The following is a 25,093-nucleotide window of genomic DNA, read 5'->3' on the forward strand; positions in this document are numbered from 1 at the left end:
TAGAACAAGCCATCTGCTCCTGCGGGTCAGTCCTGGCGTTACCTGGTGCTTTAAAGTCACCCCGACACAAGTAACAGAAAATCTCACCAAGCAACATAAGAATAGAGGAGTTGTTAAAAATACAGGTGATTTTGTAACTAGATGCCCATTGTACAGCCTTAACTACAAGAAAGACTGAAAAGTAGAGGGCGATGTGTGTGAACAGACTGAACTCAAATGGCAAAAAAGGACTTGTTTCGAAAATTTTAGGTGAACCAAAAAAGTATAACAGCCTAATTCACCACAAAGAGAGAGAAAAGGGAGAGACTTGACTGGAAATCTGTAAATAGTCCAAAGAAGACTAATGTGCCTGACGGGCAGTGTGAGAATTTCCACCCTTGTAGAACCTTGTGCTTGGAAAGAGGGATTAGACATTTGTATACACGCGGGCTACAGGAGGTGTGATCTGTGAGTCAGATGCCGCAATTCCTGTTTGGGCCTTACTTAGGGAAAACTCCTGTCAAGTCCATAGTGTAATATCTTGCCTAAGAATAAGCAAAGACCTGTTACTGACGCTCCCATGGACAATCAGAAAAGCAAGGTTTGTAGCAGGAGACAATACATCGTATTAGGCCTATGCTATAGCCGAAACACCCTTCAGTGAGCACAGCCCCGCTGCTGCCGCAGGACAGCTCTCCTGCTGCCCACCACTCACAGCTCTCTGCCAGTGCGGGCTGCTTCCTCAGCCTACGGGAAAGGGTGTGAGGGAGGCACGCTGCTGTCCTCCTGCCACCCACCCCAGCGTGCCTCAGCCGAACAGGAGCCTTTCAGTAGGTGACATGCACATCAAGTTCCTTGTTTCACTGACTTTCTAGCTCTGTGTATGAACAACTTCTGCAAATGCCTAGCTGAGATCAATAGTGTATTTGCTCTATGCCCTATAATGCCCTTTTATGCCCTTTTTTTTTCCCTTTTATGCCCTTTTATTTGCTCTATGCCCTTTTATGCCCTATAATTTTAGGGATAATAAGAGCTATAGCTGCATTCTTTTAATGGAGATACCCTACACATTGCTAAGGTGTACACCCAATGCCAAGATGAACCAAAAAGCAAATTACAGCTTGTACTGATTCCTCTCAAACGCTAAGTATTTGCTTTCCTCTTACGCAACTTCATCTTTCTAGTACGGTAGTTTCACAAAGCTGAGATAAGAAACAAAAAAGCAAGCCAACAACAGAAAGTTCACCCCAGAACTGAAAAAATAATGAAGCCCTCACATTTAGAGATTAGAATAAGTAGTTTGTCCTTATAACCTTCCTGAGTTGTCTTATGCTCAAGTAATCTTACTGCTTTCAGTGAAAAAGACAGCAGGAATAAGAGTTTGCAGGTTCACCCTTTAGGGGCAAGTTTAACGGGACCTGGCCCTACAGCTGACAATTCTCTGGACTTCTGACAGACAACCACCAGGTTGAAACAAATACATGGTAAATTTATAGAACAAAATAAAACTCAGCATACGATTTAGGGAGTCAGATAATGAAAAAAAAAAAGTTAATGAAAGAGCACACTGTCATTAAATCAGTGTCCTTGAAAAATAATGGTTTCTGCTCAACACTAATTTGAGAGGAGATAGTAGTACTGTTTCTTAAAAATCAGTGGCTAGGGAAGTATGCTTCTCCAAAAACTATGCCCGCAGGTAGTTCAGAACAACATACAAAAATGGATGCACTGTCCAGCCTTCAGAAAAACAAACTGCGTCACAACAGCGCAACTTGAATTCTTCATCAAGTGAAGAACAGCCAATAACCCATTCAATATTGTTTTCTCCAGTTGGTCCAAACTGACAACAGTAAGACCTTATTCTCAATATGACCTCTGGATGACATTTAGGAAATTAGGACTCATTTACATTGCTATGAAACAACGCTGATGATACTTGTTGTAATTCCTTTTGGGAAAGCTCACTTTTCCAAAGTAACAAAGTCAACGTTCAAGAAACAAACAGCTGCCAACATTAATGCTGCCTGTGTGATTTTGACCACCCATCTTAGCCCTGCTGAGCTCTTCTCCCTGTCAAGCCTATGTCATAGGCAGAAGAAGAAAATGGAAAATCTGCCTTCCCTCCTTGGCCCTGTGGCATGTTCAATGGAGTTGACCTGTGACAGAACTTAGATGCTAAAGTCTAACACCCTGAGTGTTTACTCATTTGGTGGTTTGTTTTTTTTTTTTCCTCAGTAGGTTTATAATGAATCCAAGTCTGGGTAATTTCTCATTCAGGAAAGTAAACAGCCTACGTCTCAAAATATTTGCTTCAGTGCCTAAATTATTCAGGTCTAATTGTATTGTATTACAAAGCTTTGTCTTTGTTAGTCAACAGGCTTTGTAGTGGAACTGATTTGCAGGTGTTTGCAAGCCTGATAAAATGCTTGGCTGAAAAGCTGCCCTTTTTTTTTTCCTGTCTTTGAGCTTGCCTAAGAGCCACACACAATGCTTCAGTTAAGGCAGGCTAACAGGCTTTTTGGGGTCCTGAATTTCTCTGCAGCCATACTGGCAATAATAGCTGTAAGCGTTACTGGGAAAATAACAGGTGGAAGAAACAGGTAAAAATTGAAGTGAGGTAAAACTGCATGTCACATATGTAGACAGCATAGAAGTTGTTAATAATGTAAACACAGAAGCAAAAGGCAAGAGATGGAATTTGGATGAATTAATTACAAGGTTTCTTGCACAGTGCAAATATGACTATGCAAAGCTTAGTCACACTTTTCCAGTTAACTTTAAAACCACAGCATTGCAAAAAAATGAGCATAAGTACAGAGAGGCCTTTACTCCAGCAACAACTGGAGCAGAAACTACTAGGGACATGCAAAATGTAAGGAGTCAACACCCCACCATGTTTCCAAGCAGCTGTCTGCACTTGGGCTCCGAAGCAGGGCTGCCCTGCAGGTGAAGCTCCCCACGGCCTCGCCCCAGGCGGCCTTTGGCCCTCTCTCACCCACTTGCATGCCATCACAAGGAGCGGTTCTCGCACCGGTGCTAGGGGCTCAGCCTCGTAGGTGGGGAACCGTGTAATTCTGCTGTCCAGCTGTCTGTCCAGCTGCGTGTTCAGTGAGAATAAGCGGACTGTGGCTCTGCAGCCCTGAGGAGATGCCACCACCCACCTCAGCTCCCGCTGCGCCCGGAACCTTCTGGAAGGCGCGGGACAGGGTGGGGCCGCCAGGGGGCGCCCGTCGCGGGGAGGGCGTGCGCGGCCGCTGAGGTGGCGGCTGAGGCTGAGGCGGGCTTTGTGCAGCCGGGGAGCGGGCCGGGCGCCCGCAGCCAACGCGGTAATTGTTGTGCCTGTTGTGAATTCTACCGCTTTGGAGGAGTGCCCCTGTTCCGGTGTGACTTGAGGCTCCGGTGAGGGGGCGGGGGCCTGCGGCCCATCCCTCAGCAGACCGGCGGCCCGGCGGGGGCCCGGACCGGCGCGGGTGCAGCCGGAGCCCTGCGCTGCCTCAGGGAGCTCTTTGCGTGAGCTCCTGTAGGGCTGTGGTGGATGGTGCCTCACTAGTCATCGATAGTCGTTGCAGCGTTGCTACTGTGAGCAAGACCGTCAACTGTACTTCTCCATTTGTGCTTTTTCCTGACAACGTAGTTCGTGTTTAAGTGTATGTATTTATCTTTCGGAGAAGTTAGATGCGTATATCATCTTGAAAGCCTAAACTTTGCTTGTGTTTTATTAGCATTGTCATCATCTTTATTATTCTTAGGCCTCAGGGCTAGTAATTTCCTATTTGCTTTTATTGCAGAGCTTGACATTGCCCAAGAGCCTTGTGTTTGGGGAAGTGGAGCGATGTGCCAGGAAAGGGGCCTGTGCAGTGGCAGTCAGATGATAATATGGGATGTGTTTTGGGGTTGCTTTTTTACAGGAAATGCCAGAGAGTCAGTAGCAGTTACTGACCAAAGAGTGAACCGTGGGCAGGGAGATACGTGGGGACCATGAATGTGGAGAATATTTTGAATTAGGAACTTGTAAAGCATGTGCTTGCTCTGTGTTTCTCCAGGCTAAATGATAGCAGTTGGATCCTATTAAATAATGAGATTAAGGCTAAGAATACGTTGGACTGCGGCACTGTTTGAAGCTGAATCATAATACCTGGTGTGCCTGTACAAGATAATTAAAGTTACCGAGAAATAAAGGAGCACAGGTTTTTGGATCCATTCGGTAGTTTACAGATGACTCGGCTATCCAGGAATTATTTGACCAGCTTTACTCAGCTCTGTGGAGGACTTAAGACTGGAAGCCATGGAGTGAGCTTATGAAAGGGGCTATCCTGTTGTTGACAGAGGGTACGTGAATTCGAGCAGATTTGTGGAAATAGTTACTTTTACTGAAATACAAAACAGAGGGCTATTTTGGATTCCTCCAAGGTTTAAACTGAGTGTGTTGTATAGTCCCCAGAGGCACTGGTGTCAGTAGAAACACTAATGCAAGGAGTAAAACTGGATCCGTGTCCCTCAGAGTGCTTGTCCTGTCTCTCTTTTATTTTGTGTTTCTGACTTCTGTGTCACGTGAGCAAGGGTACAATAGGTATTGTGGTAACGCGATAACCAGTCATTGCAAATTTCAATTCTTAGTATTAATAGTTCAGAAATTGGAGATAGAAGCTAGATGTTCTCTGGAGGTCATGGTAGCATTAATCAAGTGTAGAGTAAAAGTCATGCCTTGCTGAACTTCTCTGGAAAAAAGAGTCTCTGAGATGATCCATTAAAGAGCACCCAGAGACTTAGCTAGGAATGGAATGGAGAAAGAGATGACAAAAGTCAAGCAGCTATGTACTATCACCTGACTTGTCAAATGCTTTGCCTCCTAGCCCCAGATCTGGAGCAGCCTCTAGATGCCCCAGGCAACTTGCTCTAGGAAAAATATGCCTCGCTTTCCCTGGACAGTGAGACAGGCTTCAGCCATGGTGCCAGGAAGGTGGCATGACTTGCATGAAAGTTCTGGAGGTATTGCTGTCCATCCAAAGTCCTCTCTCCAAGCCCTGATACCACTTCATAAAGGTGTATGCCTGCTGAAATGTCCCTGTTGTGATAACTGTCGTCACAGAGTTATCACAAGTACTGGCTTGGCACTGGCTGAAACTGTTCTGTCTCAGAACCAAGGTATAAAGCTGTGGCTAAATGTGCTGATGGGTGAAGAAAACTTACCCATGGTACTTAAGAAAGATGGATTAATTTTTTCCATAGTAACAGAACAGGTTCTGAGAGTGGGCTGAAATTACTGGGCAATAATTAGCCTTGCTAATTTATTTCTAACACTTGGTGTTAGAAATTTCGAGTGATACTGTGTGAAGTCTTATGTGAGCTCTTCTGATGTTGAATGCTTGAATATAGCATGCCTGAGAAGCTGATGACTGTTGCACCGTACCGTGTAAACGCTCTTTCAGAACTGAGTGTGCCAACTTGCACTCAGAAGAGCTCTTGTATGAGTTGCCTCTTCAAGGTCCACTTTTCTTCTAGTGTGATAGTTAACCAGATGTGTTTGGAAACCAAATAGTAGACTTGCAGCTGTTGCTGAGTTCATAGAGCCACAATACCTTTGAAAGAACACGGGCCTCACTGCTTACTCTGGAGGCTCATAATGAATGTCTTCAATACTTAACCAAAGATATGGTGAATATCTCCTCCTAGGTCTCTTAGTGTGAAAATTAAAAGTACAGCAAAGAAGCAAGAGAAGAAATATTAACTATTTCAGTGGATTAAAGTGATTAGACTTCTTTTGCATTTATATGCCTGCCTTCCTTATCTTTACCTCACGTACACAAATCTAAGCATCCTGTCCAACAAGACTTTGGATTATTGTTCAGAATAGCAAACAAATTATTTATTAACTAAATACAAATAGTAGGGTATAGCAGCGCTGTGTGGGAGTTATGTATAAGGTACATTCTGCCGAAATACTGCATACCTGCATTGTCTATTGACCACATTAGATTGTTGATAGATGAGGAGACCTTTATCAGGAGAGACAAACTCTTTGAAAAACAGATCCTAAAGTATGTTTTCTCAATAGGCTGGAAAAATGTCAAGACTGGTACAGCCACTAATCAGGTTATACCGTGCTGAAGGGTGTGATTCTTTTCATTATCATATTCTGTTAAAACAACGAGCCATTGACGTACTGCAAGCCTAATAAACATGCTAAACACTGAAGGCCATGTTTGCTGTGAGTGTTGAGTACAGTTACAATCAAGAAGATTATTAAGGCTGGAAGATATTCAAAATGAGAGGAAAGATACAGCTAAATTTAGGATGACAGATTAAAAATATTCCTAAGTAATGTCTAGGTCACTGGAAAACAATCAGCCACAACTTAACAGTAAGTAATACCACCTTGCCTGACATAGTGGCAAATCAATAGTCACATTTTCCTATTCTTTCTTGCTGCTTGCACCCTAGATCAGAGTTTCTTTTCGCTATCCAAATGACATAAGCAAATAGTCTGCAAGAAAAATAAGTTCTGTTTCTGTGTCACAGATTAGCTGGCTCCATGTCCCTGGACAATGAGATAATTTGAACAAAGTCCATGAGTTAAATGTCTCTTTTTGGTCTTTTCTTAATCCTGAATGGCAAAGTACAAGACTTGCATAACGTGAGTACTGTATAGAAAATGCAGAGAAAAAAAGCCCTGACTCTGGACTGTCAGAACACACTATTCCAAACCATCCTTCTTAGGTTTCATCAAATAGTAGATCTGGGAGAGAAAAATAATAGTTTTTGCTCATATTTTATATTAGTTTACCTTAACATATGCAAGGGCAAAGCTGCTGCATGTGTGAATCTGAAAATGGGAAAATATATCTCTCTTGATTGTCTCAGTAAGGACTTGTCCTGCCTTCACTTGAGCCTGTGGCAAAGCTTTTAGTAACTTTAACAATGAGAGCAAGACCTAGGATGTCTTTCTGCCCTGAGAAATTGGGCCATTTGGTTAGGTGCTTGTGCATGGTATTTAGCTGCATAAAGCACAGCTGCAGATGTCTGAGCATATGTAAAATTAAGCACGTGTAATAAAAGCAAATACCCGCTCTACATTCAGCTTAAAAGGCATCATCACACCTCTGCCAGGCGGAGTTCTACGGTGATACCTACTCAGTTGCAGGGACTGGCTGTGGCCCCTGCTTGAACAGCAGAGACAGGGCTGGTCCCATACCTTTGTTACCTAGAGAGGTGGCATGCCATCAACATCTTTTCTTAGTTTACTTACACTTGGCTAAGGCATAGCTTATACAATGCAAGCAGTATTCTTCTTTCCCCTTTAGCTGAAAGTCTTCTCCTTTATCTCAGTGTTCTTTCTCTTACTGCTTAGTCTTTTTCGATTGCCACTTACTTTTCTCATGTTTTTAGTTTGCCTACTGTCTGACCCTGTTTTCACTTTATTTTCCTATTGGCTTTGCCTTTTTTTACTCTTCTCTGTTTCACTGAAGCTATTAGTTTAAGGCGGATCAAATAATTTCAGGGTTAAAGCAGACCCTTGAACTCAGTGTTTAATGGATTTGTAATTAGGCCATGTATCCCTGTGAGAACGGGCAGTCTGGGAATTTGCCAGGATTTATAGGGGGATTTAGTAGCCTACTAAGAGTTTCCAGACCTATTAAATTCCTTAAGAAGTTTTAAAGACACAACCTATTTAGGCAGGGAAAGATTTTGAACTAGGGTGTCTCTACACATAAAACTGAGAGACGAGAAGTAGAGAAATGCTTATTTTGCAGAGAACAAGGAAAAGTTTCAAAGATTTTATAGTTTCAAGTGCAGAAATAGATTTTCAAAATTACCTTGGTAACACGTGGCTGGCTTAAACCATATGATGTGTGCTTTCTCTGAGAATTTATATTTGCATGTTTCATGAGACATGAATTTTAATAAAATACACATTAACGAGGCACTATATATGCATTGTCCTGTAGGTATATATGACTACTGCTACTTTCTGATCTTTGACTACATAATTGTATTTAAAAAAATCATGAAGTATTTGCTTTCCTCCATCCTACCTCTTTGCCATTTATAAGGTTCAACGGCATTAAATCTTTCTGTATCTTTTGGGGAGATCAGATAGTGTCTGTCAAATGCCAGGTTATTTTATTATGAAGTCCTAGTTTATTCTTACTCGTAACGGAGAACAAGTATGAACTTCTGTTGTTGTTCACTTTCCAGAGAGGTAGGGCAAAATACATATAACCTAAAAATACTTCCTTCCCCCTACTCCACATCTCAGTGCTTTGGATTAAGCTTTTATCTTGGACAGGGTGGAGGGTAAGGGAAAGGAAAGGCAGAAAACAAATGGTCAGTTTTCTCATAGTAGCACAAACCTGCTAGTTTTTCTTCCAGGTTAAAGATACCCAAAACATAATTAGCTGCCTTCTCTTTGTTCAATGACTACCCTGTAAGAAGACCACACAGCAATAAGAATGAGTCAGCTTACCTGTACAGCAAAGTGAGTGTAGAACTTTCTTTAAATTTGACCTGTTCAGACCTATTTTTGGATTAGCAATGGGTTTGACTTGTGAAATGTGGCTCTTGGCTCAAATTTCTTTTAACTGTAATGTATATCGGCATCTCTCAGACTAGTTTGGGTCCATACCCCTATCTCCTGACTGCAGCAATTGGAATGCACTTGATGTTAAGTCGGTTCATTCCTGTGGAATGTTCAGGTCTTGCAGCTACAGTGAGTTTAAGTCTTGTTTAAATACAAGACTATAAATTCAGCTGTTTCTGTAACTACTATCTCTATTACATCCCCTGTTACTCGACTAATGGCATCCTCAGTACTAAAAACACCTGTTTCTAAAAATGCTGACTGTTGTGAGTAGTGGGATAAACAGAAAAATGCTGGAATCTGCCTTGTGCCTAATAGCTTGGGTTTTATCTATATAAAGAGGTACAATGAACTTTTATTCTCTTACTTACACAACCTCAGAGTAGCTCTGTCACCTGTGGGTAAAGTAATTCCATTGCGGTCTTTGGCATTACACTGGATTTATACCACTGATCATCCAACTTAACAGCATAGAGTTTGGCCTTCTTTAAACGATAGCAGCAGGAGTTGAGAGTTCATTGTGTCATGCTGTGAGTTCTTAAAATATAACCAAAACTATCAATCTGAAGAGTTTCTGGAAAACAAATTTGCAGTTTAAACATCAAGCACAAACTGTCCCTTCCTCTTTCTTCCCTGAATTAGCTTTTGAAAGGCCAAGAGCTGCTGCAGAGATAACAAGGACTGAAGAATTTACAGCAGGTGGTACCAACTGTGCAAGTACAACTCCCAGCCAAAATAATCTGACACCCAGCTGTGGAGAAGCCTGGGGGACCAGAGAGTGACTCAGGCGGAAGTGAGAAGAGAGAATCTGGCTGAAGCACCAAGGCCGTTCCAGAAGCGTGTTATTATTCTCTCTCATTCAGTGAGATAACCTCAGGGAATGCCATGTTAAAATGAAAAAAGACTGCTGGTTTGTTGACCAGTTGAATATATTCCCTTGCTATCCAAAAAGAAATGTCGAACAGCAAATACGAAGTGCTGTATCTGATGATGAAGGATGCCTGGTATAGCATGAGCGAAACTAGTGGGTTGATAATGGAAGCATGGCTCTCAGTGCTGCACCATGACAAGGCCCTGGTAACTCCAGTGAGACTTGTAACTGTATTGAAGGAGTTCAGGGGAAGTCTTGAGTTCAGTTCTGCCACAGCCCCTGCTTTGCAGTTGCAGTGTGAGGTTGGTAAATGGAATCACTCCAAGCCAGGAGATGCACGCACACAGAAAGTTGTGCAAATGCTTTTGCATTATTTTGGGGGCTGCCACAGGCTGACAGTGCAGACATGGAGAAATAGCTGGTTTAGGTCTGTTTCTTCACTGATGGTGGTGATGATGGTAGACACTGTATCTGCCTTTACCAAGCAGAGGTCCTGTGGATAGAGAAAACTAAACATGAATAAGAGCAAATTCTGACAGTTATTTTTATAGGGGATAATAGTACTTACCTAGTTTGGGTGCATGGCAATTCTTGCTTCCTTCTCACCGTGCGTGAAGATCTAGAAAATACACTTGTTTAAATTTCTTTGTGTGAAAATTGTGACATCCATTCTTCATCTCTGAGGACTGGAAATTGTAGTATTTATTTTGTGAAAATTCTTATGAATTATAATAATGTGTTGATGTAATTTCCGCATGTTTTCATAGGCCTTTAAGTTTTTCTTGTTTTAGACTATTGTTATAATTGTGATTTGACCTTCACTCCAGCAAGACTTCCTCTGAAAAATATTCAGAAGTGCTCAGAACTAACATAATTCTTTTCCTTATTTTCATACTTTAAAGAAGTATTTCTGTCAAAGCTGTTCTTGATTTATGTGAGTGCATGGTGCAAAGTAATGGTTATAAAATAATGCAGGTCCTCACTAAGTGCATAGCTAGCTTGTTTTGCTTTGTTTCTCCTTATTCTGTGTGCATGGCTTTACAGCATTCTGAATGCTTCTACAGTTTGAAAAAGTTTTCTCTAGCTAGTCTTCCCTCCTTTTATTTGATAGAGGGATGGTGTATCTCTCCAGCAGTCCATTCTTTCTGTAGGTGATACCAGCCAAGCACAAAAGTTGAAAGGCTCTCCTGGTAGAAATCCACATTTGCCCTTTGGGAAGGTCCTATGCAACCTCTCCCAGGCAGCAAAGGAAGGATAGCTCATTTATGAATTTGTTCACAATGGAACTTACAGCATTGCTAGTGGTAATAAAACCAGGGGGAAGACTGCAGTGGGTAAGAGCCGTGTTAGTCTTCCAACATAGGCAGTACACTTGTCTGCTGCTTATTTGGTTTTTTTGGTACCCAGTACTGTAAAATGCATCTTTCACTTGAACAACATAGTTCAGGCTTGTTTAACAGAGCAGTACCTGTGAGTTGTTACGCTCCTGTTTCTGTCTCAACTTGTCAGGCTATGTATTGTACTTAAGGTGTGTTTAGCTTAGTGAGAGAACAAAAATTAATTTACAGCATCTCTGTGTTCATCTGACCTTGACCATCCTCAGAACCTAGTGCAGTGTGTTCCTGGTGGGTTTTTACACTGAGTTAGCCTTGCCCTATGCATTTTTGAATTTCAAATGTAGCATGAATAAACTTCTTTTTACATTGCGAGATTTCAGCTGTTTCCATTTACAGTTTATTTCTTCATAGAGAGGTTTCTTCTACCTTATATTTTATTCAAGCTTTTCTTGACAGTTTTAGGTAAATATTGTATTTGCTTATGCATCATTTACAGCTGGTACTTTATGTTTGGGAAGATCAGTACAAACTATGCGATATGCTGTGTGACATTATTCATGATTTTTCACTGACTGGATGCTCTGATGTTTATAAGTTACATTTGTTTCCACCTGAGACAAAAATTATTTGTCCTCAGCATACATTATTGCCCTGATTATTAACTTTTGGTTACAGCTAGGAATTTGCTTTTACTATGTAAATAATACTCTCCTCTGATAAAGATGGCTGAGCAAAATTAAAATTTACAAGAATGTAAATATTTATTCCCACTTTTTCCCAGGTTTTATCTGCCATATGCTCTGAAATGCTACTGAAACACTCTACTATATCTTGGATAGCTTGATGTTAGATATCTTGGATGATCATCTTAGTTGGTATGAGATGGTAGTGATAAAGAAAAGGTATTTTGCCTTTTATCTTATGTGTGGGTTTTGTGGGTTTTTTTTAGGCTTTGTCTGATGTGAGTATTGGTTTCTTAAGAAGCTGACTGTTAAAGATAGTTGATCCTGCTGGGATGATAAATGAAAACGTACTATATCTTTTATAAGATCAACTAGGTAGAATGAGATTAAAATTTGAAGTGTGTGTAAGACAAGATTTAAATGTGTGCTAATGTGATCTATTTTGTTTGGTTTCGTTTGTGGGTTTTTTTGGTTTTGTTTTTTTTTTTCTGATGAGCTTGTACTTTCTGGACAAACCTTGCTAGCATTCAGATAAATGTTAAAACATTCTATAATGGTGACATTGGCTACAGCTTCTCTATTGCCAGCATATTTAAAGCTGGGAAGACTCATGATTTTTGACAGGTGTAGCAAAATCATTGCTGATACAGTCATCTTAATATTTCAGTTATGTGGAGATTAAAGGATAAGATTTCTCAGATGTTTTTGCTAATAATTATTAAAACAAAATAGTTTTTCATTCTTTCATATGATTTAATGGCAATTAGAGGGAATAATCCAAGTTTGGGATTTAAAAGTTGACCATTTCTGCTTGCAGCATTTTAGGAGATTAGAAGTTTGAATCAGCTGCTATCCAGTTAAGATTTTCATAGCTTTTTTAAGATGAATTCTGAGTTTCCAGCTTTCATTATTTTAAAGGTATTGACAGGGGATACTTTTTGGTTTTAATTTTCTTCTCATCCTGTGGTGGAGGAGCACAGTAGGATTTTCCAGCATAATCATAGAACCATAGAATGGTTTGGGCTGGAAGGGACCTTAAAGATCAGCCATGGGCAGGGATACCTTCCACTAGATCAGGAATAATAATAATGATAATAATAACAACGATTAGTCTTCTGTAGCAGGCTCTAATAAAAGAAAAATGCACTCGGAGTTCATTTGTTTGAGCTGAGATATACAGAAAGCTTAGAAAGCAATGAAAACAGGGGAATATAGATATGGGGGTATGCAGTATTTCTCTAATGTTGGGAAAGGCTCAGGGACAGGTATGGTTTGGTGTTGTTATTCCTCTTCTTTGAGCTGTGTTTGTCCCATGCACAATTGCAGCTGAGAGTCAAAAGATTTAGAAGTTCTGAAGTTTTAAAAGTTTACCTTGCTGGACCATTTGCTAAATTTAAATAATTCAGTTGCTGGTGTAAGAACAACAGCTTGATTAAAAAAAGAAACATCTGAGGAGATGACATCACTGGCTTTCTATGAATGGGTTTTGCTAAAAGCAAATTAATATGTTTATTGGATTTATTGCAGCTGAAAAAATTCACATAGAAAATGTCAGTCATCATATATGCTTTAGTTACAAAGGTAATTATACTATTCATTTGGTTAAGCTGTGACCTGCTTTATTTGTATGTATCTGCTGTAATGGCAAACTGCATTAATACCCTGCTGTGAAATCATGACTTCCCTGGGGCTAATGAGATCATAGAATCATAGAATGGTTTGGGTTGGAAGGGACCCTAAAGATCATCCAGTTCCAACCCCCTGCCATGGGCAGGGACACCTTCCACTAGATCAGGTTGCTCAAAGTCCCATCCAGCCTGGCCTTGAACACTTCCAGGGATGGGGCAGCCACACCTTCTCCAGGCAACCTGTTCCAGTGCCTCACCACCCTCAGAGTGAAGAATTTCTTCCTTAGATCTAATCTAAATCTACCCTCTTTCAGTTTAAAGCCATGAGCCCATGTCGTATCACTCTATGCCCTTGTAAAAAGTCCCTCTCCAACTTCCTTGTAGGCCCCTTCAGGTACTGGCAGGCTGCTATAAGGTCTCCCTGGAGCCTTCTCTTCTCCAGGCTGAACAATGCCAACTCTCTCAGCCTGTCTTCATAGGAGAGGTGCTCCAGCCCTCTGATCATCTTGGTGGCCCTTCTCTGGACTCTCTCCAACAGGTCCATGTCCTTCTTACATTGAGGGGGGGCCCAGAGCTGAATGCAGAACTCCAGATGGAGTCTCAGGAGAGCAGAGTAGAGGGGGAGAATCACCTCCCTTGACTGCTCGTCATGCTTCTTTTGATGCAGCCCAGGAGACGGTTGGCTTTCTGGGCTGTAAGCGCACATTGCCGGGTCATGTTGAGCTTCTCATCAACCAACACCCTCGAGTCCTTCTCCTCAGGGCTGCTCTCGATCTGTTCTCCACCCAGCCTGTATTTGTACAGGACCTTGCACTTGGCCTTGTTGAACTTCATGAGGTTCACACGGGCCCACCTCTCAAGCCTGTCAAGGTCCCTCTGGATGGCATCCCTTCCCTCCAGCGTGTCAACCTCACCAGGCAGCTTGGTGTCATTGGCAAACTTGCTGAGGGTGCACTCGATCCCCCTGTCCACGTCGCCGACAAAGATGTGAAACAGCGCTGGTCCCATTACTGACCCCTGAGGAATGCCACTCGGCACTGGTCTCCACTTGGACATTGAGCTGTTGACCACAACTCTTTGAGTGCGACCATCCAGCCAATTCCTTATCCACCAAGTGGTCCGTTGCTCAAATCCATGTCCCTCCAAATTAGAGACAAGAATGTTGTGCAGGACAGCGTCAAACGCTTTGCACAACTCCAGGTAGATGATCTCTCAGGAATAAGTTAATAACACTGTGTTAAAAGGAGCTCCTGGCACATTTCCCTTTTTAAATACTAGTAGCCTTCCCGATTGATAGCCAAAATAAGATGCAAGATGGAAGCAAATGGAAGCTTGTACATTTTTGGAAATACAGCCATTGTTATAATTTGTTTTGAAATGCTAATGTTTTACTCTTTCCAGAAGAAGCCTTTCTCCATACACTGCAAGGGCACTGTATAATAAATACAGGGAACAGAAAGACAAGCTAAGTTGCCAGACATCTAAATAAGTGGTAGGTGGGCAGAGGTATCCTTGAAATCACTGGAAGCTGAGTGCCCAGGAGTACTGAAAACAGAATTTCTAAGTTTGAAAATATTGGTCACAGTGGGTTTCAATGTATTTCCTTCATATTCAGCATGACACAGGTCTGAAAACCTGTCTTTGATTCTCTCTCTGCATGTGAGCATTTCCGCAATACTGCTGCATTTTTCCAAGTTACTCTCACTTGGGCTGTTTGCTTTTTTACAGTAAAAAGAAGCAGTGCAAGAATTTTTGAAATCTTACAGAAGTTTCTAAGATAGCATATACTGCTACCATTTGTTTCTGGGTGCTATTTAAGATGATGCAATTTTAACATGCTAGAATTAGCCTCTGCCAAAAAACTTCAGCGTTTCTGGATTTTGTATTTTCTAAAGAAGAATTTTGGTCTGGTTACCTGACAGGGTATGTTCAATGAACATTTCTATTTTCTAGAGCTGGAGCCGTTTATAGTACAAGTCCCACCTGCTTTCCATTAGAACTTGAATTCATAAATTATTTACATGCTTTTGGAAAAAATCTAGTCTATCTTATAAATTCTTTCCTCCCACTTAACGCACCAGAAAATGGGTTTAATTAGGGCCCTATGAATATACTGGTTCATTATCAATCATCTGCCATTCTTACTAGGGATTTTTATTTAGTTCACCATTTCCCATGTGACCTGCTGAAATGATATATTGTAACTTAATGTGAGTTGACCATATATGAGTGAAATGTCGTTGTCTGAATATAAATAGAAGATATCTGAAACTGTCCAAGAGCAATGCTTGTGATTAAACGGATGCTCTGAAACATGGAGCACTGCCATGATAATATGACTGTCTGTTAAAGGACATCCTGGTGTGGTAAAATTCTAAGTCACTCAGTATTAGAAGAATGAAGACTGGGAAGCAGCCCCAAGCCCATTAATGGCGTATCTTCAAAGCATGTCTGGCATAGTTGGATTCAAAATGTGAGAATTTGATCTCAGAATAAAATTCTAATAGATTTTTAAGCAGGAAGAGTGGTTTGGGACAGGAGGTGTGTCATGCAGCTCCCCAGCTGAAAGAAGTCCAAAACTTAAAAAGCCAAGTCTTAAGTCAGGTAATACAAACTGAGGAATTAGCTCTTATTTGTATGAAGTCCGTTGATGAATTAGTGAGATGGAGTTTTAGAGATTTTTCTGCATGCTCTGGACACGACTGTTAAAATGCTTACTGTCTTGAGTCTTTCCTTGCAGTATGATGGTGAAGTAGATTTGTTCTGTTACCTGCAAAAAAGCAGACAGTTTGAGAACCCTTACAGGGCAGGACCAGCACACAAACAGTTTTCCTTCTCTCCAGTGCTTTGCACTGTTGTTCTGCTCAGCATTAAAGAGATGCTGGTGTCTGCAGCTCTCGCTGAGCTGGACAGAATGCAGGGTCCTTCCACTTCTGAAAACCAGTGGCTTTCTCTGTCCTGTAGTCATGCTTGGTCGTTCATCAGAGATCCTATGTGCACAGGATCACTCCCACCTGTCTCTCTTGATTCTGGGCTTTGGATCTGCTTAATCACTTCTTACCTGATGTTCATTTATGCACATTTTCCTATGTGCATTTCATTTGATTCAGGAAACAAGCTGTACTGTTGTTTTAAAAAACCAAAAAAGCAAGGTTTACATGGGGAAAAAGGGTCAGAAAGTATGACTCTAGTCTGGCAGGTTACAGCCTTCCGCAGTCAGGTGGACAGAGTCCTGGGAACTGCTCTTCTGTTTCACATATTTTAAAATAAATATGTAAACTGTGATTTCTGTATTGCAGCTTCCACCAGATGAAGAGAATACTTTTCAAAGTATTTGAAAATACTTTCACGTTAAGAAACCGAAGAAAGCAAAACAATGGCTGATTTGGAAATCTAACTTGAGTGTTTCCATTCTTTCTCCTTCTAAGGTTATACTACATATGTTTGAATACCATCCAGTGTTTCAGTACTATCTCACATAGGTGATAAGTAATACTTTTTCTTCAGTTTTTGCTATGTGCATAATATGGACCACTTTAACAGTACTGATAAATTGAGATTTTGAATAGATAAAATAACTTCAAATCTCATTCTCTGCAGTACCCACTCAAGCATTTGGTACTTTTGATGTACTTAGCAAAGAAAACGGCATACTTCTGGAACTGCTTTTGTAGAAATGTAGGCTGCAGCTGGACACTGCCATGCAGATAAAGCAGCAAATGTAGAATGATGATGTCCTGATGTAGCTACACTAATAACTTTTAAAGGCAATTCACTGCTTAATTTCTCCTACAAAGAAGAAATGTGATGGGGGATAGGCCAGTTCGTTATAGTAAGGGAAGTTTTCTCAGCTGTGCTGTCCTAGTGATGACTGTAAAAGTAATCCCACTGAGCAGCACAGCAGCAGGAGGTTTTGGAGAGTTGAGAATGTCAGCTGTGCCTCCTGAGATGAAACAGGTACATCTGAACGTAGTTAAACTTCAGTCTTTATAAAAAGAGAGAAAGCTGGTGTGCTCACAAGGGGGAGAGTTGGGTTGTCTGATGAGCTAGATCAGGGAATGCTGGAAGATAACATCTGTCCAGTTAAATGTGATTTGCTTTGATCTGAGTTTTTGGGGGAGTTTACAGAGATTATGAGGGGAATATGTCTAGGAGACTTTCCCTTTAGGTTCTGTCAGTTGAGTAAAACCTTTAAAACAGGAAAATCTGACAAGGCTGTGTTTCGGAGTGGGTTTTTTTAGCACTTTCAGTTCTAGCTTGACCACGTTAGGGCAGGTGGGTGGGAAAGCAAACTGAACTTTAGGGAAACAATACATCAGGTAGTTATTGCACTCAGGATAAGAATGAATAAGAGTTTCCTAATGAAAAGATCTTTTGCAAGTAGTTTAACTTAACAGACTGACTGGTTTGTCTCAAGTATTTTGTATTAGTCTGTTGATGTATTGGCATCTGTCTCTCACTGATCCATACTCTGTAAGTGAATTGTATTCTCCAGATTGCAAATAAAAAGCTAGTCATATTTTCTCATAGCTATAGGCCCACTTGCCAAGCTACTTTTATTATCAGGTGTTACTCTGTTGCAGTTTCAAGCACAGTTCCTGGCCTCCTCTCCAGGAGATGTGAGTAATTTTGTGAAGATTAGGATGGAAAGTGGGCCCTGTGGAACATGAGGTAAGGTGTATCTATAGGAGAGATGCATATACAGTTGAGAAGCTGTTTAAGATTTTCTGTACATAAACTTTGAGAGAAAACAAGGTACAATCTTGTGTTGCTCATGATCAAGTTTGAGGAATATAAAGAAATACTAAACTTCATAATCTATCCACATCTCTGCCATTCCTAATGAGCCCACTCTCCTAAATTAAAGGTGCTGTGTATGTAATTTGAATATGTCTTATTAAAATAGAATCTTCTCTTTGCTGTTCTTAGGTTTAGAAACTGTAATTTAGATTTCATGTTTCCATCTGAAGTTAATTGTTATTCCTCACAGTTCAAGAGAAGTTGCCAATGGATGCCTAATCAACAGAACTCAAACTGAATTATGCTTCATGTCAGTTAATCTTAAATTTTGTGCCAGTGTTCTGAAGAGATCCATCCCATCCCATAAACAAGAACAACATTATTTCTTTGGGGAAATTACTGTGTATATGAAATAAGATTTTTGGAGTGAAAATGTCTTCTGGCCAAAAGCCACAATACTTTGCTTTTGCTCTTACTATTTTAAAATTGTGCACTTTTGGCAACCATTTCAATACATCTTCCCAAGATAATAATTTTCCATACACATTTTTCCCCAGAATGACAGTTGGGGATTGGGAATAAAAAGTGTTATTTTAGGACATGGTGGGGGAAAGAAAGAAATACTTAATTATACAGAAGTTAAGCAAAATACTAGTGCACACAGAAAACATATCCAAAGTGTGACAGCCAGTATTGGCACCCATCAAAGAATTCCGAACCCCCTTTATAAATGAGCAGGACTATGTTTGCTCTGATAACAGGCTTCAAGCCACGCAGAAAATAAAAAGCTATCAGGCATCCACAGCACTCAGGCAAACATCTCCTGAAGAAAGCAAAATGCTTCTGTTTTCCTGTGGTACGTTCTCAGTCACCTTTGTTACAGCATATGTGTCGGCTCCGGTATCTGTAGGAATACAAATGAGCAATCACAAATTCATGTCGGGGAGTGGGGATGTGTTTAAAAATGTAGGAGTTCCAAATTGTATTCAAGGATTAAATATAAACCATGTTGACAGGAGAGTAAATAATAACAAACCTCAAATAATGAGATCTTCTGGCCATTATTACCCTGAACTGATTTTTACCAGCTCCTAAAGTGGATTTGAAACTTTTTCATGTCAATCTTAATGAAAGTTCAGAGCATTGATCCTTTTCATTGTCACAATGGCTTAACATGGCAAGTGTGTGAAAATCTTAGTGAACTATTGAGCATCAGAGTTCAGAAGCCTGAGGAAGTCAGAGTAAAAACCACTGTGTGTATACTCCAGCTGCGTCCTCTTAACTGCACTGTTTCTCCTGTAGTTCTCACAGCTCTGGTTAGTGGTTCTCAGCCGTTTGAGTCGCACTGTAATTACTCAGGCTTTCATTGCTGGAGGTTCAGCACTTCAGCCCATGTCCTGTTATTAATACAACGGGCAACCCAATACCATGGACCAGAATTCCAGCTGCGTGAGTGTATAACTCTTACTAACCAGGAGTTTATCTTGGTGAGATTATAAAGTCTGAGCAAGACAATTGCAGATCTCATTTCTGCAGCTTGGGGTGGGGGTTCTTTCTCTAGCCAGTGCTAAATTACCATGCATCAGGCTCATGTGGTTTAGTGACCAGACTATGTTTAGAGTCTTGGTGTGCTTGAGTGCTATGTATCAATCTTATAAGCCATAATCTGTTCGGATAGTCCTATTTCACCGCTATGTGAGACACCGTGGTTTTGGTTATGCACTCTGTCTGTGAGGTGATGGCCTTGGGATGTGAATTGACACCTATATTCAACAAGGCATTTCAGCAATTCAACTGGAGGTTCTGTTATGAAAGCTAAAGCCCAGTTAGCATGTGTACAGTTACTTGAAGTGTGATTTTTAAAAGAAAAAAAACAACAACCCAGTCTGTTAGTAAGCAGTTCTGTCTGGTTGCCAGTTCACTGTAATGTTCAGAAGGGGCTGGCTTTGAGCTGGTTCCATTTGTGTCCTTTTGTCTGGTGGCACTGGATACCATTGTCATCTTCAGAAATAAAGTTCTTCCCTTCTTACCTTTTCTTGATGATTGGTTGTTACGTCACCACAACAATCTTGCCAAAAGAGCTATTCTACACATACCTTTGTCATTTCTTTTTCTAGTAAATCTTCCTTGATTTTCATGCTTGAGGCTTCGTAAATGGCTCACCTGCCCCATTTACTGAATTGTACTAATGTATTAGCCATTTTGTTAATGCTCACACAAGAAAGACATTTGCACATTGCACAAAAAAACTGTGAATAAACTTCTACCTAAAGTTATACATCATTAATAGTATTTGTGATTTCTGTGTGTGCATAGCAGGTAGCAATACTTTTGTGGCAGGTCATATGAGGTAATTAATTAAATTTGTCAGGCACTTTGGATCAGTGTGCATGCAAAATTAATAATAAACCATTCAGGCAGCTGGTAGTATTTTTTGAAGATGTTATATTCCTTTTTCCCCAATATATGTAGATTTTCCTTCCAGATTATATATTTATTTGAAGCCTCACAGAAGCAATATTAAATGCTGGACCACTTGTATGTTTTGATTGCATATCGTCTGATCTTTGAGTCAGGAAACATGGTACTTCTAATGATGTTATTTTAAAGTCTTTAATTTCTTTTTATATTTCTCAGTGATCCTTAGAACTCTAAAAATTCAAATATAACATGGTTGTAATTGTTCATGGAACTCACCTCCGCAAGATACACTCATAGCTCTCATGTAGTTGTCACGATCAGTGTTAAGTATAATCAGCTTTAGTACAGACCATCCGTCAGTCTTCAACCAGCCAGTTAGTGGAACCGTGGGTTAAGATCAATGCTCTAGTCTTCCATCTGTCCTTCTGTAAGTTCCTGGGCTGTTCAGTTTACTGGGACTGTTAGCAGATTGGCTCACTGGAAGACTGAGAATTATATATGCCTGATGCAAGTGGTAGAGGGTACACTGTGAAAAAGTTTGCAACTGAGAAACTTCCCCACTAGTTGCCTCTGATCGTGGACATGGTGATGTTTGGCAAGATAAATGTTCCCACAGCTGTCACCTCAGCTCCTTACAGCACTGAAGGTGGAAGTTAGTGTCTTAAATTGCATCCTGTCAGTCGCTGCTCTTTGCAAGGAATGTTCTGTTTTGTGTGTCCTCAGATTAAAAAACAACATATTTTATTGTATGCCACTTTCATTTTTGAGTTGGTCCAGGGATTTAGATTATTGTGGAGAATAAAACCGTTTTGAGAAGACAAATCTCAGCACAAGCAGTGGTTGCAGCAGAATAGATAGATGTACGCAGGTGAAAAGCTCTGTGATACAACTTGGGCAGCAGATGCCACATGTCTGGATTGTTAAGAGCAAGCTTGTTGGGGAGTTACTGGGTAGTGGACTGTGCTTTCTAAATAAAATGACAATGTAAAGTCAAGATGGCCATCATGTGCATGTTCTGTGAAAAGGATGTGTAAACTCGGCTTTTGTGAGGAAAACCAAGGAAACTTTCAAGAGTTGAAAGAAATCGGAAGAGAGTATAACTGAGTCATTCAGTTTTCCAAAATACAGCTGAAACTGTACCATATGCTATGTATCCTGACTCAAGTTCTAATTATTTCAGTCAAATTCAGGATTAGTGCAAGGTGGACGTGCATTCATTGACGCTGACAGACTTGCATTCATTCCCACACAATTGCGTTTAATCCAGCTACTCAAATGATTGTAGATCTTTTATGGAATTGGTAACAGTAAGTCATAAATCTAGATTAAGAGCCCTGGGGTTGCTTGTGCAAATTTTGTTTATGGCAGTGATGAAATGGCTCTGCCAATGCCTTTGTAAGAGAATTCTTTTAAGGCTAACCTAACTTCCTTGTTGAAGTTATTTTCTAATTTCACATGCCGTAGAAAAAGATTAATTGAGTTGGAGTAGCTCTTAACAAATCTCAGTGATATCAGTTTAACTGGCTGTGGCTTCTTGCTGTGAAGAAAATCTCAGCTGCTCTGTTTTAATACAGCTGGCTAGTACTCATGCACCTGTGTAGGCCATTGTGCTACAACTAACGACTGCTGCTCCAAGGTTGCACTGAGATGTGTTGGAAGGATTGTTCATTGCATCAGCTCTTCTACCTCACCCATGCATCTTACGTGTTTTAAGGAAAGACATGTTTGGTGTCACTGCCATGGAAGAGCTTGACTGGAATTTCAAAAGCGGAAGGACATGATGACCTGCAGTGTAACTGCTATTCCAACCGTTTTACAGGAAAGAATAGCTTAAGATATAGATTCACTTCTGTGCTTACTCTCTATTGCCATAACTGAAGAAAATGTGTTAGTATAACTAAGACCTTGAGAAGGCAATGCTGAAATTTTTTCTTTAGATCTTCTGGCATCATAAGTAAACTGGTAATTATAGCTGGCTACTCTTGTTAGGTATAGGGCACAACACTGCTCTTTTGAAATTCTTCTGTTAGTTTTTCAGCTGATAAGATAGCTTCAACCTAAACAGAACAAGTCACATGAAGTCTTACTTCTTAAAATACATATCTAGATTATGTTATCTAAGATCATAAATAAATAAAATATACTACTTCAAATAGAACCAAGGGGCAAATCTCACTAGTCAGGTAAAAGGAAGCAAGTCAGAACTGGCATGAGAAGTATGAAAGAAAAAGCAAAACTGAATATAGTGTCTGAATTCCCCCACAATACGTTCTGCAATCTATTTGCTAATGCAGAATTGCCCTAATATTGAGCTAAATGGATTGCTTTTTGTTACTCAGTTATTCAGACATGCTATACAATGTGTGAAGAATGCTAAAATGCAATGTTGAAGCAGAGTTCCTAGTAAATTTTCATTGGTTACCTAGTTGTGGTTGGTATCTGACAACATAAATATGAATCACAAAATACGATTCTTTTGCATGTGTGTCTGAATAAATGCAGGTGTTTGGCAGCAGGAGTATCACAGACCCCAAACATACAGTCACAACAGAACATCTTTTGTTGAGCAATAAATGAAATCTTATTCCTTCCATTTGCACCAGACAGAACAGCTGCAGCTGGTGTCAAAGTGTTGCTAACCAGGGCGATCATTCAGAAAAAGGAAGCAAATGGTTTGCCCTTTTTCTAGGTGCTTCAGAATGTATATAGCCATGAATGGGCAGCTCTGCTTTGTAAGTGCATGCTTAGTGCAGAGCTCAGAACAGTAAGAGGGCTGGATGCTCCATAAATGAGAGGAAAAGTGTTGAGTTTATACAGCACACATACTTTACACTTGTTTGCCCTGATCGGTAGCCAGATAGTGCTTCAAACACTCAGAGTATTACAATTCTGAAAGGCTTCTCGTAGCATTTCCCACTTCTGGCATTTTAAGAAAGTTTGCATTGAAATATAGGTTCACTGTGGTATTTTTGTGCTTTTAATATTTGAAACCCAAGTCTTTATCAGGTCTTCTGTTGCTTCTCTGTTAAAACATTCAAGAAGGCTTAGCATGTCCTCTTTGTTCATGTGTCAATATCAAACTGCTTCAGCAGCGCAGCCTCTCAGTTATTGTTTAGAGCAGTGGTGTCCACCCTTGGTTCTGGGGTGGGCGAGGTTCATTAAGAATGCCCAGCAGGGTGTGGGTCACGCCTGGCCCCTCTCATGTGGCTGGATTTGCTTTTATGACCTGACCACGAGCACAGGGGGATGTAACTGATGTCCGTCTGTGCACTGCACAGCAGTACATGTCCTGTCATGACCTGTGAGGGACTTGGGAAATGGTTCCGTGTGGATGAGACCAATGGCTGAATGTCCTGTTCTGAGCTGCAGTGGCCAGCAAACCACTCGTGAGGCAGTACCATCTTACAGCTGGACTAATGAACGTGTGATGGATCATTTTAGCAAAGTTTCATCTTCAATGAATGTGTTCACAGCTGTAACAGATACAAGTATACATTTCCCTGCCCTGAACTATCACCAAAGACAGGTTTTATACCCTTCTAACAAAGCATCGACAACTTTTTATTGTGTCCGGCTGACAGAATTATATTTCAGTGAAACAATATTATATCACAATTTATGTATTTCACTGAGTATCTTCAGTAACTGCAAGAAGCTTACTACTGATTCAATATTACTGTTTCACCCTGCTCTAATTTATAGATTTGTCTTTAACATTAGTGTTTGATTTGAATCTCACTGACATTATTGTTTGTCAGGAACTAATTCTGATGATCTTTGGATTCATCTGTTCTTTGTGGTTTGGTCTCAGTGAAGACCATCATAGTAAGAATAAAGGTTTGATCCCTGCAGTATACTTATACAATGATATACATCTGTGTTACAAGCAGGATGCATTTCAGTTAATATGTGGTGCAGGCTGCATTCTGTAATGCCACTGTCTGAATTAGTAAACCAGATATTTTCTTAAACCTTATTATACGTTAAAATTGAAAAGAAGACTCGTGAGTGAGGTATAAAATAGAATCAGCAACAGCTATCTAGATGGAACATTTTTACAGAAGTGTTTGTTTTGATAAATGCTTCATACATAAAATGAACAGTGCACTGATGGGATCTGTGAGTTGAACCTCTTCAGGGTTTACAGTTCTGAATGTGTTCAGTATTGGCATAACCTGGCTCCCATCAGTCAGTGATAACACTTTTGAATCAGAAGAGGTAGCAGAATGAACCATGACCCAAATGCTTCAAAAATCCTGCTGGTTGCAGGATTTAGTCCTCCCACTCCTTCAGTTCAGACAGTTTTATCACTCCTTCTTAAAAGAGCAGTTGTTTGTTTGATAGAACCAATATTCCCACAAATTAAGGCCCTGAGGCACAACTGCAGGAAGTTACAGTGACTGACCCCTAAGGAAAAAGACTTTCCTAGAGTCTCATTATTAGAAATCTTGTTACACCAGAAAATTTATTTTGTTCATTTAATGAAGCAGACTACTAATAGGTCTTTTGGATTGAATTCAGCCCAGGAGTGATGTTGTATATGGATTGCTATTCATACTCATTTTAGTCTGAAAAGTAGAACCCTGTTTGGATTATTAACTTTTGCTTGGTGACTTGGTGATTAATTTGTACATCAATATAAGAGATTCTTCCATTGTCTTTTTCCTTTTTTCTGATGAAAAGATGGTTATATTAATAAAATGGATATGAACACCACAGTGCTAGTTTTTTTAAAAAAATAGGTAATCCATTTTTTCAGCTAGTATGGGACAGTCATATTTATTCAATTTGTGCAATGTAGTTGATGGTGGGTTTTTTGTTTTTCAAAGAAAAAATAGATTTTAATATATTAGGGT

Source organism: Ciconia boyciana, chromosome 7 (genome assembly GCF_034638445.1).
Source record: "Ciconia boyciana chromosome 7, ASM3463844v1, whole genome shotgun sequence".
NCBI classification, from domain to species: Eukaryota; Metazoa; Chordata; class Aves; order Ciconiiformes; family Ciconiidae; genus Ciconia; species Ciconia boyciana.